At 38.2% G+C, this 7,837-nt stretch overlaps 1 pseudogene; it reads left to right on the top strand.

Moving 5' to 3' along the window:
* Positions 1 to 7,837, top strand: part of LOC102755751 — a 53,835-nt pseudogene that overhangs the window by 6,545 nt on the left and 39,453 nt on the right.

The raw sequence follows: 7,837 nt of genomic DNA, 5'->3' as shown, positions 1-7,837 counted from the left end.
CCTCCTCTTAGGAATCCCATTAAAGGTCTTAGGGGGATATATTCATCACCAAGAATTTAAACCTAGAATCTAAATACATCCACTTTTGTCATGAATAATCAAAGTTCTAAATTGATATTTCAGAAATCAGGTCCAGTTCATGAGTAGTGAATTGAGTGTGTCTAATTACATTTTATAGTCATTTAGCAGCTGCTAATAATGTAATTTTGTGTTATGCCCAATTTGCACTGAATTACTTTAATGACACAGATTGTATTTATTTTCCTTTGATGTAATAGTAACCAAACACTAAAGAATCAACTTAGGCATGGTAAAAACAATTTATTATTTTTTAAGTTTGAAGATAAGTGATTTTTTAAAAGAAAAGAATAAGTCATATACAAATAATAGTTTAACACTGATAAATACATTTCTTTTCTCTGGTATTTATTTTTGTAAACAAAATTATTTAATGAGCACAATACATTTGTTTTTTATTCAAGTCTGCATTGTTTGATGCAAACCAAGTGTTTGCAAATACACATTTGATTGACAAGCTAATGAGATTCTTCCTCTCCCCAATCCCCCAAAATATCCTTTGGAATAAAAAAGCCAGATTCTTAAGTTTCTGATATATGAGTTAAAGAAGCACAGCTTCCATTTAAATAGACTCCCCAGTGGAAACTTGTATTTCCAAGGTGAGACTAGAGGGGAGAAGCAAAGAAAGTAGGCATATATTTCTCCCACAGGTTAGAAGAAAGTTCTACATGAGATCTTTATTAGGGTGAAAATAAGGTTGAATTTTGGACCCAAAAAAATGGCCAAACAATTAGAATGCTACATTATGAAATGTCGGCTCTGTGTTTTTCCATTCACTTTAAGAAATTGAAGAACCAAGCATATGATGTTGTACCCATATGTAAGTATTCTCTGCAGTATACATGGATCAATGCCCTCTGTATTTGAAATGAGCTATAAGAGAGGAGCAGAAAGAAGTTCTCTCTGTCTGTGGGATACTGGCTGCCATCACTACAGCCATGGCTGACCTACCATACTCAGCCTTTGCCCCCTTGCCTCCTGGGACCTACATGGGAAAAACTTCAAATGTATAGTTCTTCCCTCCAAGAGAGTCAGAGTTATTTTGCAGTTTGTCAAAAGTAGGAGGTTAATTTCATCCCTATTATTGTTCATGCCCGAGTGATTGGAGCAATGGTTTGCCAAGAAGGGAGGGCTGGTAGGAGAGGTCCACCCCAGGTGCAGGCAATAAGCGGTGTAAGGGTACAATGCTCATGGAGAATTAAAAAACAGTAATAAAACTGATTAAAGTCAGTCTGCTTTTCATGTTCATCAGGTGCTAACCATTATAAACAATGTCAGTTATAAAATACTCCTTCCTCCAGGGTTGCCTGCTCCCACTGCTGCCTCCCAAACTCAGGTATTCATTGAGTTGGGGATGGAGGTAGGTCTCTGAGCCCCACATACTGGGAGAGTTGCCAAGTCCCCAGACTTTCCAGTCTGTACTCTTTTCTTGTAATAGTGGACATTATTGTATTATTCTGTGACTAACACCAAAGTCACTCTTCTGTCAGTCTCTAACTATCTCTGAGAAGCAGTTGCCATTTTTGCACCCCTGCTCTATGGCCTTTGCAGGACTTTTTTCACCATCACTGTAGCTCCTACCATTGTGTGGGTTAGTTCTCTCGTTGCCAAGGTTTGCAGCTCTTTTTTTTTTTTTTTTTTTTTTTTTTAGCTTCCTAAAGGTTGTTGTGGCTCCCTTAGTTCACGGAGCCTTCTGTTGAGGAATTTAGGACAAGTTGCCAAGGGCTGGATTGAAGCTACTTCAGTGACACCACCTGATGTCTTATTCTGCCATAATCAGCCACTGACCCCCCAGTTAAAGCTCACAGCCTTTGGATCTTTCCTGCTTCAGAGTAAATTCTCTCCTTACCCAGAGCACTATCTTCAGAGGTTAGTGGAGGAGGGGATAGATTTAGGCTTCATCCTAGGGCCCTGGAGACCAACTCCAAATGCTAAAATTCTCTTCACCTGACCACTCCTTCAAGGCTGTTTTAGTATAGTGGTCCAGATTTGACCTTGTCTGTATGTCATGGGGAAGGGGATTATACCCTATGCTTAAGTCAAAGAGCATGGAAACCTATGCAACTGCTTCTATGATCCATGGAAATACAGAGGTTGAGTTATCTCAAGATAGCCTTGCATTGGATTTCTGTGTATCTTCCTTACAATGGATGGTCTTTTTCTTAATCTGTTTTTGGATGATATATGGATCTCTTTGATAATCTAATGTAAATAATGCACCCTCACCTCAGAAAAGAGCATCCCTCTATTTATGTCCAGAATTTTCCATGCTATTTAATTGGGTTCAGTTATGGGAGTTCATGGACCTTAGATTAAGAACTCCTGGTCTAAAAAACAACAATAACAAAGAATAAAAATTTTAAAAAAGAACTCCTGGTCTAGCAAGTCCTCCTTATCTTGCTGTCTCTCACTCCCCAGAAACATATCTAGGGTAACCTTTTCTGCTAGGCATGAATTGGAAAACCTAATGTTGTAAAGATATTGCTTTCCCCCACAGTGAGCTATGAAATCAACACTACCCCACTCAAAATCAGACTTGGATTTTATAGTCATAGACAATCTATTTTTAAAATGTATGTGGAAATTTAAAGAATCTAGAATAGCCCAACACATTTGAAAAAAAAAAGTGTTGACATTTCTATATGTTTTAGAATATCTAAAAAAACTTGATCTAGAGTAAAACATTTGGATGATTCACACTATCTCATTTCAACAAACCATGGTGGGAAAACTAGATATCTGTATGGAAAAGTACATCTTAATCTCTAATTTACACCATACAAAAATTAATTTGATATTGATTAAAGACTTAAACTTATAAGCTAACATCATAAAACTTCTACTGAAGTTTTACAATATCTTCATTACCTTGGGGTAGACAAAATTTCTTAGGACACAAAAAACATTAGTGGTAACAAAATTGATAAAGTAGAATTCATCAAATTTAAAAGATCTGCTTATGAACAGACACAACTAAGACACTGAATGGGCAAGCCACAAACAGGAATTGTATATAACTTGTATACAGAATATATAAAGAGCTCACTAAAATCAATAATAGATTAACAACACTCCAAATGCCAAAAGACTTGAATAGACAATTTATAAAATAAGATATAGGAATGGCCAATAAGCACACAAAAAGGATTCAATATATGGTAAAGGCTTAAACTAGAAAGTATGCCTTTAAAAGAGTTAGCTTCTGAGGAACTATATTAGGCATTGAAACAATGATATATTGCTTTTTAAGAACACTAAATTACTAGATAAAATAACTAGATCATAAAAATTAAAATTTTGGAAGGATCCAAACCTTTTAATGTTGATATGGTTGGAGTTGGTTGAGGAGATTGGCAAAGCAGATGAAAGTGATCCTGAGTTGCCCCCAAGTGGTCTCCAAACTACATAGAGGACTCTGGTGGAACCAGAGCCACTAAAGAACACTTGTTATACCAGCTGCCACATTTAAAAGTTTGCTAAAATTGATGAAAATTATGTTTCTATTTAAGAGGAGATATCAATGTCATCAGTAAATTTATTCATGATACAAACTGGTCTGTGTCATATTTTCAAACTCCAACATACAAATGAGCAGAATGTGGATTACCAATAAGAACTTCATGAGCTTAGTGATGGAAACTCCTCAGTCCTACATTGCCATTGCTATCTGCTTTGATTTTATACCCTTAAGCCAGCCCTCCCTATCCATGCCATGTCCAGAGAAGAGCACATAAATGCACACATTTCAGATGTGTTTTCTACCATTACCTGATTTTTTTTCACATTATTCCTCAGACTCTGTTCTGTTCAAGTTCCTCCTAGCTCCTGTTTCATGATGCTTTCTAATGGCTGAGATTTTTGACCATCTTCCTTTTTTCCTTTTTCTGTCTTTCATGAATAAGATGTTCTTCCTAGGTTTTGGCTCCTTGGATTCAAACTGTGGCACTAATCTACTGCTGTACGTCCTGTGATATATCTAGGTCATGTTAATATATCAGAAATCCTGTGCTCCAGAAAAGTTTCCATTTGGTGGGTTTTGCTATAGGTGAGGATCTGAAAGATTAAATCCTGATCAACTGAATTGGAGAGGATTTGGGATAATATTGAAAAAGGGATACAAGATACTGGGACTTAACATTGTCTTCAGAGTGTCAGACAATAGGGATTGTTCACTTCTCTTGCTCTGTAAACATCAGCCTTCATAGTTACATTGCACTAATAGTGGGCTGCTAATGATGAGAACCATTGTCATGAAATGCCTATAGTTGACTGATGATCACTGCTTGAGATGGTCAGGATGGTCCAGGTTGCTAATTACCATGATGGAAAAAATATTTTCCTGACTTATCAAATCCTTATCCCAGTTAGGGAGCTCAGAATGTCAGTCACTTATCACTGAGTATCTCTGAATATCCTTAATTATGATATCCAGGCTTTCCCCCTACAAAGCAGATCCCCGGAGAAAAGTCTGTGTCACACCAAGCTCAAGATTGTCCAAATTGTCATGGTGAAAATACCTTATTTGGGGACTTAGTCTAGTAGAAGTCTTTCAACTTGTCAGGAGGTAAGGAAGAACTCCTGCACTATAAAATATCATAACTTTAGACAATGATGATAACTGTCATCTCTAAAATGTGGTCTCATGTGTGTTGTACAGACTCAGAGTCAACATTGCCGTGCTGAGTGAAACCAGACTTCCTGTTGAAGGGCAGCCCCTGAGAAGGATTCCAGCTGCAGTTTTCCTTGTAGAGATCTCCACCCTCAAGCATGAAGGCTATCAGGTGTTGGCTTTTCAAATGGACAATCACTTGTCTCAAAACTCCCTAACTTGCTGAGAGGTATTAGTGACCTTCTGGTGACCCCACACCTACCCTTCAAACTCAATCCCAGTGCTCCTGACTTAGCATAATGACTAAGAATGATGAGAAAGAGCAAATGGATCTAGATGAAGGTAGTGTCAACGTAGAACAAGCTGATTGTCATGAGGAGACTTTGCCCAAGAAAGAAAGTCATCTGGTCTCTCAGGAGTGAAAGCAAGAATATACCTGGGTTTCTCCTCCTTACCAAATATTGCAAGCAGTTGTTCCTGTCACTAATTCCATCTTCTGCCTACTACTTAAGGCAAATGGCAGTTGGGTGCAAACACATTTTTAGCAGCATTACCAGTTTGTCATGTTCGTCAATGGGATCAACAGAACACAGAACACTAAGGTAAGCAAAACTTTTGAGGATTTGAGTGCTATCCTGATAAATACCTCATTTCTGACCCCCAAAGTATAGAAAACAATAACTAACTTGGAAAAAGAAGGGGAAGAGAAAGAGAACTGTCCTACCCAAATGCATGAAAGTTCTGAGTTGTAGAATACTTTAATGATATTGAAGAGCATATAGGCTGGAAGGAAAGGAGAAGGAAATATAAATTGATTAGGTAGAGAGTGACTTTGGAACCAGAGATTCTGAATTGTAATCCTGGCACTACCACTGATTGCCTGTGTCATCTTGGAATAGCAACTTGCAGTCGAAGTTCCAACATCAAAAACCAGGGATATAACTCTATATTTCCCACCAAATTTTCATATGAACCTAAAAGTTCTCTAAAAAGAAAATCTAGTAAAAGATGAACCCAATAATAACTTTAGTATCTGCCTCAAAGGAATATTGTGGAGATCATGGGTGTCAGTTACTAGATTTTTGTTGTTTATCCTGAAACTTATCCATCTATATTCTCCTTTGTGATGCCTGGACAAAGGTCTCACAGACCACATTTTTTGTCTTCTATCTGGTTTCCTGTTAAGCTCTGCCAATGGAGTCACTAGCAGGGGTGGGGAACATCCGGCCCACAGGCCATATAAAGCTTGTGAAATCATTTGGTCTGGCCCTGCCAAGGCATTAACGGTGAGTTAATTAAATATTTGGCCAAATATAGCAGGATAATTTTTAATTTGATATTTTTTTATGTCCCACGAATTATGTCATAAATTCCCAAATGGCCCTTGGCAGATAAAAGGTTCCCCACCCCTGCACTAGAGGAAGACTACAAGGCTTGAAGAGGAAGAAGGAACTTGCTCCTAGCTGTGTCCTTCTTACAGGATTCATCTTCCTATATATATCATCCTAACAACACTACTTGACTCCAGCAGTGTCAATTCCTACAAGAAGCAGTAGCTGAATGCAGTTTTTCATTTTTCCAGGCCTTATAGAACCAGCCTTATCACACTCTTCTCATAGACACCAGCTCTAGCCTCCTGGGAATTCTGGCTGCATTATTTGCAGGTTCACTCCTCCAAGCTTAGATTCAACAGAACCAGCTGAGCAGTACCCTCATCTCAGAGGTCTGACTTTCATTTCAACAAGGCTCCTCCTCTAAACTTCTAAGTTTTAATAATTTCAACTTCTTCTCATTGTTCTCACAGGGATGGTGCTGCTTCCTAAAGTTGCTAATTCTATGATAACATTAGAGTTTTCTCTTTACCTTTTCAGTGACCTAGGGAACAACTTTATTATGTGTAGTTATCAATCCTTTATAATAAAATCTGTTTATTCACAAAACTGGTGTGGTATCTGTCTCTGACTGGACCTTGGCATACTATATAGCAAATGTTTATCGAGTACCTACTATGGGCTAGATCCTGTTATAAGTATTTTATATGTTTTAACTAATTTAATCTTACTCCTAATCACTATGTTAAGGCATCTGAATGAAATATCACAGTGCTGGGCCCACAGTAAGTGCTCATTCAGTGTTGGCCACTCTTTTAATTTAGGATCCACCTAAACCAGACCATAAAATAAGAACTACTAGGTTTTAGTTGGTTCATTTGGGAGGTAGTGTAAGTGATGAATTGGGAAAAGTGAGGCATGGAAGAGTAAAAACCAGTAACATGTGCATTAATGAGTAGGATACTGCTGTGGACAAGTGGGGCTCAAATCTAGATAGATGATAGATAGATAGATATATAGATAGAAGCTAAAATTTTAAAAAAAGACCATTATCCATTATCAGGAAGGGAGAGAGAAACTGGTACTCTTAAGAGGAACATGGGATTTTTTTTTTTTACTGTTGTAAACACTTAAACATATTTACATGTTATTCAGAGGAAGTTGAAAATAACAGGAAAGAGAGGGAATAACATTATGGAACAGAGGAGGAATTCAGAATACAAGGGAAGAAATTAGCCTTCAGGAGTATTAGGACATATTTTTCCATGAGATAGAAATGAGTGGTATGGCTGAACATAAATACTGTGTGGTGAGGAAGAAGGAACCAGGGTTGAAGAAGTTCTATCTGATTGTTTCATTTTTCTTTCCAAGTTAAAAGGCTGAAGGTGAAGGAGAATGAGGATGGAGGTAACAGGATAGTAGTTTTAAAGAAAATGGTGGGAGTCAGTGAGATGGCAAAATAAGAGGTCTACTCTTCTTTCTGCTCAGTGAAAATAATTTGGTAGCACACATGGACAAAAATGTCTTTGTGGGAGCTTTGAGGGATCCAGCCATAGAACGGGAACAGTCTTGCCCTCGCAAGAACCCACAAGAGCATGTCCATCTGAGTCCCTAGCTGTAAGCCTGCTAACTTCTGTCCCACTGAAAATCTCAGAAAGACCCTGTAATTCATCTCTAACCCCTCCCTGAAGCAGGTGCAGTCCTGCTAGCCCAGAGTAGGAGACTCGCGCATTCTGTCTGCAGATCTTGAAGCAGCCCTGCATCCAGCTTCAGCCTCTTCCAGCCATGGTCTCTAGGGGCTATCTTGCCCACCCAGGGA

This window comes from Myotis davidii, unplaced genomic scaffold (assembly GCF_000327345.1).
Source record: "Myotis davidii unplaced genomic scaffold, ASM32734v1 scaffold460, whole genome shotgun sequence".
In the NCBI taxonomy this organism is placed as follows: Eukaryota; Metazoa; Chordata; class Mammalia; order Chiroptera; family Vespertilionidae; genus Myotis; species Myotis davidii.
Note: the sequence above shows the minus strand (reverse complement) of the source record. Positions and strands in the feature narration are given on the sequence as shown.